We start from the raw sequence: 11,947 nt of genomic DNA, 5'->3' as shown, positions 1-11,947 counted from the left end.
CCTTTCCTTGGGATTGGAATGAAAATTCACCTTTTCCTGTCCTGTGGCCACTGTTGAATATTCCAAATTTGCTGGCATATTGAGTGCAGCACTTTCACAGCATCATCTTTTAGGATTTGAAATAGCTCAACTGGAATTCCATCACCTCCACTAGCTTTGCTTGTAGTGATGCTTCCTAAGGCCCTCTTGACTTCACACTCTAGGATGTCTGGCTCTAGGTGAGTGATCACACCATCTTGGTTATCTGAGTCATTAATATCTTTTTTGTGTAGTTCTGTGTATTCCTGTCCCCTCTTCTTAATATCTTCTGCTTCTGTTAGGTCCATGCTGTTTCTGTCCTTCATTGTACCCATCTTTGCATGCAATGTTCTCTCGGTATCTCTAATTTTCTTGAAGAGATCTCTAGTCTTTCCCATTCTATTGTTTTCCTCTATTTCTTTGCATTGATCTCTTAGGAAGGCTTTCTTATCTCTCCTTGTTATTCTTTGGAACTCTGCATTCATATGGGTATATCTTTCCTTTTTTCATACCCTTTCTTTTTCTCTTTTTCTTTTGGGACCCCTATAATTTGACTGCATTGATTTGAGTTATTTCTCTTTTTTCTTCATGAGTCTGTCTGACATTTATCAATTTTTTAATCTTTTGAAGAACTAGTTTTTAATTTATTGATCTTTGCTATTGCTTTCTTTCCTGTATTTCATTTATATCTGCTTTTATATCATGCTTTCTTTCCTTATGGCAACTTTAGGTTTTCTTGTTATTCTTTTGCTAATTGCTTTAGATACATGTTAGTTTGTTTATCTGAGATTTTATTGTTTCCTGAAGTAATATTGTATTGCTATAAACTTTCTTCAAGGAACTTCTTTTGCTGCATCCCATAGGTTTTGAACCTTGTATTTTCATTTGCCTTGTGTCTAGGTTGTTTTTGATACCCTCTTTGATTTCTTTAGTGGTCCTTTTGTTGTTTAGTAGAATACGGCTCTGCCTCCATGTATTTGTGTTGTTTAGAATAGTTGTTTTGTAATCTGTTTCTAATCTCATAGTGGTGTGATTGGATAAGTTGCTTGATATTATTTCCATTTTCCTAAATTTACCAAGGCTTGCCTTGTGGCCTAATATGTGATCAATCCTGGATAATGTTTCATATGCACTTGAGAAGAATGTGCATTCTGCTGCTTCTAGGTGGAATGCTCTATAAATATCAATAAAATCCATCTGGTCTAATGTGTGCATTTAAGTTCTGAATTTTCTTGTTGATTTTCTGTCTTGATGATCTATTGATGAAAGTGAGATATTAAAGTACCTCCATTATTTTATTGCTATTGTTGATGTTTCCTTGTATGGCTCTAGCATTTTCTTTATGTATTTAGGTGTTCCTATGTTCAGTGCACATCTATTTATAATTGTTATATTTTCTTCTTAATCTCTTGATCATTACATATTTTCCTTTTTGTCTCTTACAATAGCCTTTAAAGTCTTTTTTTTTTTTCTGATATGAACATTACTGTTCCAGCAGTAATATTGCTGCTCTTCTGATTTCCATTTACATGGAATAGTTTCTTCCATCCCCTTACTTTCATTTTGTATGTTTCCCTAGATCTGAGGTCTCTCTCTTATAGACAGAATATATATGGGTCTTATTTTTGTAACCATTTAGGCAGTCTATGTCTTTTGGTTAGTGCATTTAATCTATTTATATTTAAGGTATCTATTTGCTGTTTTCATAATTGTTTTGGGTTTGTTTTTGTAAGTCTTTTTTCTTCTTTTTCTCTTTTGTTCGCTTCTATTGTGTTTCTTATTTTTTGATATTTTATTTTATTTTTTAACTTTACAATATTGTATTGGTTTTGCATGTGTTTTTATGATCATCTTTAGTTTTGGGTTTTGGTTGCTTTTCTTTGTGTGTGTGTATTTACTGTAGTATTTGGATTTGCTGTTCTAATGTGGTTTTGATATAGCATTCTATATATGTATAAGGTTTTATTTTTATGTTGCTATTCTCTTTCCTCCCTGGAGGAGCTCCTTTAGGATTTGTCACAGAGCTGGCCTGATGTTGCTGGGTTCTCTTGGCTTTTGTTTGTATGTAAAGCTTTTTATTTCTCCATCAAATCTAAATGACAGCCTTTCTTGGTAGACTATTTTTGTATGTAGGGACCTCCTTTTCATCACTTTAAATATATTATGCCATTCCCTTTGTGTGTGCAGAGTTTCTGTTGAGAAATCAGCAGATAACCTTATGGGAGTATGCTATTTGTCATGTTTCACTTGCTGCTTTTAATATAGTTTCTTTTCTTTTAAATTTTCATCAGTTGGACTGTTATATTTCTTAGATTGTTTATGGTTCAGTTTATTTTGCCTTGGACCCTCTGCTCTTTCTGTTGAATATTTCCTTACCATGTTAGGGAAATTTTTAGCTATTATCTCTGCAAGTATTTCCTTGGGTCCTTTCTCTCTCTCTTCCTCTTCCAGGATTCCTAAATTGTAAATGTCAGTATATGCAATGTTGCCCAGAGTTCTCTTATTCTGTCTTCATTACTTTTCATTCATTTTTCTTTGTTCTATTCCTTAGTAGTGTTTCCACCATTCTGCATCTTAGGCTATTTATTTGTTCTTTTTCTTCAGTTATTCTGCTATTAATTCTTTCAGTGTATATTTTCATTTGAGTTTTTCATCTCTATTTGTTTGTTCTTTAGTTCTTTTAGGTCTTTATTAAACATTTCTTATGTTCTCTAGATCCTATCCTCCATTCTTTTTCTTAGATCCTGGATCATCTTCACTGTTACTACTCTCAAATGTTTTTCTGGATGGTTGTCTATATCCACTTCATTTAATTGTTTTTCTGGGATTTTATGCTGTTCTTTCATCTCAGACTTAATCCTCTGCCTTTTCATTTTACCTAACACACTGTGATTGTGACTTTCATTCTTCAGGCTGCAAGGGTTGCAATTCTTCTTGATTATACTGTCTGCCCTCTAGTGGATGAGGCTATCTAAGAGGATTGTGCAAGCTTCCTAAAGGGATTTTTGGTGAGCAGAGCTGAGTCTTGCTCTGGTGGGCAGAAGCATGTTCAGTAAAACTTTAATCTACTTTTCTGCTAATGGGTCACCTCAGGCTAAACAACTAACAGGTCTGTGTTCCCTCCCTGTTAGTTGTTTAGCCCCAATGACCTGTCACTTTTCATACTGTTCATGGGGTTCTCAAGGCAAGAATCCTGAAGTGATTTGCCATTCCCTTCTCCAGTGGACCACATTCTGTCAGACCTCTCCACCATGACCCGTCCGTCTTGAATGGCCCCGCATGGCATGGCTTAGTTTCATTGAGTTAGACAAGGCTGTGGTCCATGTGATGACATTGGCTAGTTTTCTGTGATTATGGTTTCAGTGTGTCTGCCCTCTGATACCCTCTTGCAACACCTACTGTCTTACTTGGGTTTCTCTTACCTTGGACGTTGGGTATCTCTTCACAGCTGTTCCAGCAAAGCACAGCCTCTGCTCCTTACCTTGGACGAGGTCACCCCTCCTGACCCTGAATGTGGAGTAGCTCCTCTTGGCCCTCCTGTGCCCATGCAGATGCTGCTCCTTGGACGGAAGTGCCCAATATGCTACTGGAGATCAGCAGATAAATAACTCCAGAAAGAACGAAGGGATGGAGCCAAAGCAAAACAACACCCAGTTGTGGATGTGACTGGTGATAGAAGCAAGGTCTGATGCTGTAAAGAGCAATATTGCATAGGAACCTGGAATGTCAGGTCCATGAATCAAGGCAAATTGGAAGTGGTCAAACAGGAGATGGCAAGAGTGAACATCAACATTCTAGGAATCACCAAACTAAAATGGACTGGAATGGGTGAATTTAACTCAGATGACCATTATATCTACTACTGTGGGCAGGAATCCCTTAGAATAAATGGAGTAGCCATCATGGTCAACAAAAGAGTCCGAAATGCAGTACTTGGATGCAATCTCAAAAACGACAGAATGATCTCTGTTCATTTCCAAGGCAAACCATTCAATATCACAGTAATCCAAGTCTATGCCTCAACCAGTAATGCTGAAGAAGCTGAAGTTGAATGGTTCTATGAAGACCTACAAGACCTTTTAGAACTAACACTCAAAAGAGATGTCCTTTTCATTATAGGGAACTGGAATGCAAAAGTAGGAAGTCAAGAAACAACTGGAGTAACAGGCAAATTTGGCCTTGGAGTACAGAATGAAGCGGGGCAAAGACTAATAGAGTTTTGCCAAGAAAATGCACTGGTCATAACAAACACCCTCTTCCAACAACACAAGAGAAGACTCTACACATGAACATCACCAGATGGTCAACACCAAAATCAGATTGATTATATTCTTTGCAGCCAAAGATGGAGAAGCTCTATACAGTCAGCAAAAACAAGACTGGGAGCTGACTGTGGCTCAGACCATGAATTCCTTATTGTGAAATTCAGACTGAAATTGAAAAAAGTGGGGAAAACCACTAGACCATTCAGGTATGACCTAAATCAAATCCCTTATGATTATACAGTGGAAGTGAGAAACAGATTTAAAGGCCTAGATCTGATAGATAGAGTGCCTGATGAACTATGGAATGAGGTTCGTGACATTGTACAGGAGACAGGGATCAAGACCATTCCCATAGAAAAGAAATGCAAAAAAGCAAAATGGCTGTCTGGGGAGGCCTTACAAATAGCTGTGAAGAGAAGAGAAGCCAAAAGCAAATGAGAAAAGAAAAGATATAAGCATGGGAATGCAGAGATCCAACGAATAGCAAGGAGAGATAAAAAAGCCTTCCTCAGTGATGAATGCAAACAAATAGAAGAAAACAACAGAATGGGAAAGACTAGAGATCTCTTCAAGAAAATTAGAGATACCAAGGGAACATTTCATGCAAAGATGGGCTCGATAAAGGACAGAGATGGTATGGACTTAACAGAAGCAGAAGATATTAAGAAGAGATGGAAAGAATACACAGAAGAACTGTACAAAAAAGATCTTCATGACCCAGATAATCACGATGGTGTGATCACTCACCTAGAGCCAGACATCCCGGAATGTGAAGTTAAGTGGGCCTTAGAAAGCATCACTACAAACAAAGCTAGTGGACGTGATGGAATTCCAGTTGAGCTATTCTGAATCCTGAAAGATGATGCTGTGAAAGTGCTGCACTCAATATGCCAGCAAATTTGGAAAACTCAGCAGTGGCCACAGGACTGGAAAAAGTCAGTTTTCATTTCAATCCCAAAGAAAGGCAATGCCAAAGAATGCTCAAACTACCACACAATTGCACTCATCTCACACTGTAGTAAAGTAATGCTCAAAATTCTCCAAGCCAGGCTTCAGCAATACGTGAATCATGAACTTCCAGGTGTTCAAGCTGGTTTTAGAAAAGGCAGAGGAACCAGAGATCAAATTGCCAACATCCGCTGGATCATAGAAAAAGCAAGAGAGTTCCAGAAAAACATCTATTTCTGCTTTATGACTATGCCAAAGCCTTTGACTGTGTGGATCACAATAAACTGTGGAAAATTCTTCAAGAGATGGGAATACCAGACCACCTGACCTGCCTCTTGAGAAACCTATATGCAGGTCAGGAAGCAACAGTTAGTACTGGACATGGAACAACAGACTGGTTCCAAATAGGAAAAGGATTCGTCAAGGCTGTATATTGTCACCCTGTTTATTTAACTTCTATGCAGAGCACATCATGAGAAATGCTGGACTGGAAGAAACACAAGCTGGAAATAAGATTGCCGGGAGAAATATCAATAACCTCAGATATGCAGATGACACCACCCTTATGGCAGAAAGTGAAGAGGAACTCAAAAGCCTCTTGATGAAAGTGAAAGTGGAGAGTGAAAATTTGGCTTAAAGCTCAACATTCAGAAAACAAAGATCATGGCATCCGGTCCCATCACTTCATGGGAAATAGATGGGGTAACAGTGGAAACAGTGTCAGACTTTATTTTTCTGGGCTCCAAAATCACTGAAGATGGTGACTGCAGCCATGAAATTAAGAGACGCTTACTCCTTGGAAGGCAAGTTATGACCAACCTAGATAGCATATTCAAAAGCAGAGACATTACTTTGCCAACAAAGGTTCGTCTAGTCAAGGCTATGGTTTTTCCTGTGGTCATGTATGGATGTGAGAGTTGGACTGTGAAGAAGGCTGAGCACTGAAGAATTGATGGTTTTGAACTGTGGTGTTGGAGAAGACTCTTGAGAGTCCCTTGGACTGCAAGGAGATCCAACCAGTCCATTCTAAAGGAGATCAGCCCTGGGATTTCTTTGGAAGGAATGATGCTAAAGCTGAAACTCCAATACTTTGGCCACCTCATGTGAAGAGTTGACTCATTGGAAAGACTCTGATGCTGGGAGTGATTGGGGGCAGGAGGAGAAGGGGACAACAGAGGATGAGATGGCTGGATGGCATCACTGACTCGATGGACGTGAGTCTGAGTGAACTCCGGGAGTTGGTGATGGACAGGGAGGCCTGGTGTGCTGCGATTCATGGGGTCACAAAGAGTCGGACACGACTGAGTGACTGATCTGATCTGATCTGATGAAGACCTACAAGATCTTTTAGAACTAACACCCAAAGAAGATGTTCTTTTCATTATAGGGGACTGGAATGCAAAAGTAGCAAGTCAAGAAACACCTGGAGTAACAGGCAAATTTAGCTTTGGAGTACTGAATGAAGCAGGTCAAAGGCTAAAAGAATTTTGCCAAGAAAACGCACTGGTGATAGCAAACACCCTCTTCCAACAACACAAGAGAAGACTCTACACATGGACATCACCAGATGGTCAACACCGAAATCAGATTGTTTATGTTCTTTGCAGCCAAAGATGGAGAAGCTCTATACAGTCAGCAAAAACAAGACTGGGAGCTGACTGTGGCTCAGACCATGAGCCAAATTCAGACTTAAATTGAAGAAAGTGGGGAAAACCACTAGACCATTCAGGTATGACCTAAATCAAATCCCTATGATTATACAGTGGAAGTGAGAAATAGATTTAAGGGACTAGATCTGATAGAGAGAGTGCCTGATGAACTATGGATGGAGGTTCGTGACATTGTACAGGAGACAAGGATCAAGACAGTCCCCAAGGAAAAGAAATGCAAAAAAGCAAAATGGCTGTCTGAGGAGCCTTTACAAATAGCTGTGAAGAGAAGAGAAGCCAAAAGCAAATGAGAAAAGAAAAGATATAAGCATGGGAATGCAGAGATCCAAAGAATAGCAAGGAGAGATAAAAAAGCCTTCCTCAGCGATGAATGCAAACAAATAGAAGAAAACAACAGAATGGGAAAGACTAGAGATCTCTTCAAGAAAATTAGAGATACCAAGGGAATGTTTCATGCAAAGATGGGCTCGATAAAGGACAGAGATGGTATGGACTTAACAGAAGCAGAAGATATTAAGAAGAGATGGAAAGAATACACAGAACTGTACAAAAAAGATCTTCACGACCCAGATAATCACGATGGTGTGATCACTCACCTAGAGCCAGACATCCTGGAATGTGAAGTCAAGTGGGCCTTAGAAAGCATCACTACGAAGAAAGCTAGTGGAGGTGATGGAATTCCAGTTGAGCTATTCTGAATCCTGAAAGATGATGCTGTGAAAGTGCTGCACTCAATATGCCAGCAAATTTGGAAAACTCAGCAGTGGCCACAGGACTGGAAAAGGTCAGTTTGCATTCTGATTCCAAAGGAAGGCAATGCCAAAGAATGCTCAAACTAGTGCACAATTGCACTCATCTCATACGCTAGTAAAGTAATGCTCAAAATTCTCCAAGCCAGGCTTCACCAATATGTGAATCGTGAACTTCCAGGTGTTCAAGCTGGTTTTAGAAAAGGCAGAGGAACCAAAGATCAAATTGCCAACATCCGCTGCATCATAGAAAAAGCAAGAGCGTTCCGGAATAACATCTATTTCTTCTTTATTGACTATGCCAAAGCCTTTGACTGTGTGGTCACAATAAACTGTGGAAAATTCTGAAAGCGATGGGAATACCAGACTACCTGACCTGCCTCTTGAGAAACCTATATGTAGTTGAGGAAGCAACAGTTAGAACTGGACATGGAACAACAGACTGGTTCCAAATAGGAAAAGGAGGACGTCAAGGCTGTATATTGTCACCCTGCTTATTTAACTTATATGCAGAGTACATCATGAGAAATGCTGGGCTGGAAGAAGCACAACTTGGATCAAGATTTCCAGGAGAAATATCAATAATCTCAGCTATGTAGATGACACCATCCTTTTGGCAGAAAGTGAAGAGGAACTAAAAACCCTCTTAATGAAAGTGAAAGAGGAGAGTGAAAAAGTTGGCTTAAAGCTCAACATTCAGAAAACGAAGATCATGGCATCCAGTCCCATCACTTCATGGGAAATAGATGGGGAAACAGTGGAAACAGTGTCAGACTTTATTTTGGGGGGCTCCAAAATCACTGCAGATGGTGACTGCAGCCATGAAATTAAAAGACGCTTACTCCTTGGAAGGAAAGTTATGACCAACCTAGATAGCATATTCAAAAGCAGAGACATTACTTTGCCAACAAAGGTCCGTCTAGTCAAGGCTATGGCTTTTCCAGTGGTCTTGTATGGATGTGAGAGTTGGCCTGTGAAGAAAGCTTTGTGCCGAAGAATTGATGGTTTTGAACTGTGGTGTTGGAGAAGACTCTTGAGAGTCCCTTGGACTGCACAGAGATCCAACCAATTCTTTCTAAAGTCCTGGGTGTTCATTGGAAGGATTCAGGCTGAAGCTGAAACTCCAATACTTTGGCCACCTTATGCGAAGAGTTGACTCATTGGTAAAGACCCTGATGCTCAGAGGGATTGGGTGCAGGAGGAGAAGGGGACGACAGAGGATGAGATGGCTGGATGGCATCACCGACCTGATGGATATCAGTTTGAGTAAAGTTCGGTAGTTGGTGATCGACAGGGAGGCCTGGCCTGCTGTGATTCATGGGGTCAAAAAGTGTCAGACACACCTGAGTGACTGAACTGAACTGACCTGTACTGGAGTCTACAGGCCTTATGGTGGGAATAAGGGTCGGCTTCATGAGGGCTCATACCAGTGAGTACTACCCAGAACTGCTGCTACCAGTGCCCTTGTCCCTGCATGAGCCACAGTCACCCCTTTCTTCTGTAGAAGACCCTCCAATACTAGGAAGTATGTTTGACTCTGTCTTCCTTGGGGTCACTGCTCTTTTCCCTTTGGTCCTGGTGCACGCAGACGTTTTGTGTGTCCAAGTGTGGAGTCTCTCTTTTCACCAATTTTCTGGAAGTCCCATAATCACATTCTGCTGGCTTTTGAAGTCAGATTCTCTGGGGATTCTTACTCCCCTTTTCATATCCTCAGGATGGGAAGCCTGATATGAGGCTAAGAACTTTCACTTTAGTGGGAAAACTTATGTGGTTCTCCAGTTTTCATGTTCCCCACTTGGTGGTTACGGGATTGAATTTTATCATTATTGTACCCCTTCTACCATCTCATTGTGGCTTCTTCTTTGTTTTTGGATGCAGAGTATCTTTTTAGGTAGTTCTAGTGTCTTCCTGCCAGTGGTTGTTCAGCAGTTACTTGTGATTTTGGTGCTGTCAGAAGAGATGAGTGCATGTCCTTCTGCTCTTGCATCTTGAACCAATCTTGAATTTATGCATTTTGGCACTGTATTTGATCTTGGGTGACCTCCGAGGCTGAAAGCAGGATTTCAGTTCCCAGCTAGTGATTTAAGTCAGGTTGTGGCAGTGAGAGCACTGAATCCTAACCACTTGACCACCAGGTACCAGTGGCCAGTGACAAGGTCCTGGTCCATCAGCTTTGTAGAAATACATTTCCACATAGAGACAGAAAGTAGTGAAATGAGAAAAATGTTTATTAGCAGGAAAAAGAGTAGATGTGGATAGACAAACAGGCAGGCACAGAAAGAGTTGCCAAAAATAATTTATTGTAAATTTATACATTTAATCAGAGCTCTTATTTGTAATGTATTTGTACTGAGTTTTTCCTACTCTCTGAGTTTGCCAGACCATATAAAATCAAACCATCTCACATCAGATGGTCAATGAATAATGTGTGATAAGTATGCCATGCTGCAAGAGACATAAGAGGCATGGGTTCAATCCCTGGCTTGGGAAGGGATTATTCTTGTTTGGAAAATTCCATGGACAGAGGAGCCAGGTGGCTAGAGTCCATGGGGTCACAAATCATTGGACATGATTGTGTGACTGAATCTGCACATGCTATGCTATATCTAGAAACAAAATTACATGTCAAAATCTTCATATTATACACTCATGGAAATAAAATTAATTGTCAAAGGAACCATTTTTGAATGAAGTAATGTTATATGCCAAGCACTGTGATAAGCATTCTACATGGTTTATTTGTTACAGCAGCACTTTGACTAATCCCTATCAGTATTTTTATTTTAATAGCTGAGGAAGTTATAGAAAAATTCTCCATTTTTCTTATATTTGTAAGCCTATACTGAAAAAAAAATGTCTTGGAGTCTGTTATCAATATTAAAAAATATGATCTATTGAAAACAACTGATTTATATAAGTAACAGCTGCTTCATGTTAGACAACCGCAGAATAGGGTAGACATCTCCTAACCTTGTTATTGACATTATGTCAAAGATTTTCCAAATTTCTGCCAACCCTCCTAATAAATGCGAGACTCCACCACATTTTTCCTTGTTTGGTAATGATTGATGGTGTTAAATGGAACAGCACTGAAAACCTTGTTAACATCAGGATATATTTAATCTATCGCTCCTCCTTGATCTCCTAAGTCATTTTGAGATATAAGGAAATTAGATTAACCTGACATGATTCATTCTTTATCCAGCCTTGTTTACTACTCCCCAGTATGAGATAGCTGCTGGTGTTCATTTAACTCTTGCCAGTTGATTTTTGATGATAAATTCTATTTCCTGCCCTTTTTTTTGCATTCGAATTTAGTTAAAATATGTCATTACTTTGTGATCCCTATTTTAAGTTGGGGAAAGTATAAAAGTATATTTAAGTGTACTGATAGTTTTATTAAGAATTCTTAAAATTTAATTTGATGATTTTCTCAGTTTAATGTGTATAGTAAAATGTACATATGATTCAATTAATATTTTCATTATCAGAAGCTGTTGGTCACTACCAACACATATAGAATTCAGTCCTTATTTTTAATCTAATTTAAATTGATTTCCTTCCATTCTTGATCAAGTGCAGCTTTTTTTTTTTCCTTGTTTTTTTCCAGATTACTATAGAGGGATTTTTAAAATAAAACAACACAAAAATAACATTCAAAGTTTTGCTTTCTATGTGTGGATCTTTCAAGTTTGATAATTTAGCTAAATGATCATTTCAGAGTTATTTTTGAGAATCCACCACATTGTTCCTTATACTAAAAGTGTTGTGACGAAAACAAAATGCACAATACATCATATTCGTCTTCAAAGAGCTTACAATGTTTTTAGTCAAAATAAACCAAGGATAGGTTAATATTCAGTCATCAAAGTGCATAGAGCTGAAAACCTTGATAGAAAACTTAGTTCCTTTGACGCCCTACACTCATTTTACAAATTAGGAAAAGGATACTCGCTATTCTACAGAGGGGTAGAATACAGAGGGGTAGACAGGTGTTGAATTCTTGTGATCATTTTAAATCTTACTCATTCAAAAAACGTACCTAGAGCATGAGGCTTAGGGTGGAGCACAGATATTTATCACCTTTCTATTCATTTTCTGGTCCTATTGTCCGCTAGTTGACCATATCTTTGGCCACTTGTTCAACAATACACTCTATCTTTTCCATGCCACAACTTTCTGGGTATCACTTATAGACGTCTCTTAACCAGTCCTTCTGGATGCCAAAGGTTTAAAGATCAAGCACTATTGGGACAAAAAACAAACAAACAAACAAAAACAAGATAATAATATATTC

General features: G+C 39.0%; 1 long non-coding RNA gene across 1 annotated transcript in view; it reads right to left on the bottom strand.

The window, feature by feature from the left end:
• Positions 1-9,593: 9,593 nt before the first annotated feature.
• Positions 9,594-11,947, bottom strand: part of LOC112448801 (uncharacterized) — a 76,805-nt gene continuing 74,451 nt past the window's right edge. The window contains exon 4 of the long non-coding RNA XR_003037201.2: positions 9,594-11,895. This is a non-coding gene — a long non-coding RNA (uncharacterized lncRNA). The remainder of the gene's footprint in view (positions 11,896-11,947) is intronic.

Source organism: Bos taurus, chromosome 11 (genome assembly GCF_002263795.3).
Source record: "Bos taurus isolate L1 Dominette 01449 registration number 42190680 breed Hereford chromosome 11, ARS-UCD2.0, whole genome shotgun sequence".
Taxonomy (NCBI): Eukaryota; Metazoa; Chordata; class Mammalia; order Artiodactyla; family Bovidae; genus Bos; species Bos taurus.
Note: the sequence above shows the minus strand (reverse complement) of the source record. Positions and strands in the feature narration are given on the sequence as shown.